The sequence below is a fragment of the Microtus ochrogaster genome, unplaced genomic scaffold (assembly GCF_000317375.1).
Source record: "Microtus ochrogaster isolate Prairie Vole_2 unplaced genomic scaffold, MicOch1.0 UNK170, whole genome shotgun sequence".
Taxonomy (NCBI): domain Eukaryota; kingdom Metazoa; phylum Chordata; class Mammalia; order Rodentia; family Cricetidae; genus Microtus; species Microtus ochrogaster.
The window spans coordinates 75,252-75,810 of NW_004949268.1; positions in this window are offsets into that span (position 1 = coordinate 75,252).

Here is a 559-nt window from a genome sequence, read left to right on the forward strand (position 1 = left end):
TACAAATGGATGGAAATAGAAAACACTATCCTGAGTGAGGTAAGCCAGACCCCAAAAGATTAACATGGGATGTACTCACTCATATTTGGTTTCTAGCCATAAAGGACATTGAGCTTATAATTCGCGATCCTAGAGAAGCTAAATAAGAAGGTGAATCCAAAGACAAACATATAGGCATCCTCCTGAATATTAACCTTCATCAGGCGATGAAAGGAGACAGAGACCCACATTTTGTTTTGATTTTTGTGACAGAGTATTGTATGTAGTCCAGACTGGCCTGCTATCGCAGCTTATCAAGTTCTGGGTTTATGGCATATCACCTATAACACATACAGCTAATACACCCTTCTCAGTAATCTTGGACATCGTCTGTAAGCCTCCGCTACTTTGACGTTCCCAAGGCGACACAGGTCAAGGATGAGACAGAAGAGGACAGGTACTCTCTATCTCTCTCTTTTTTTTTTATTTTATTTTTTTTTATTGAGAAAAGGAAAAAAAACAAGTTTCCACCTCCTCCCAGCCTCCCATTTCCCTCCCCCTCCTCCCATCCTTCCCCCCC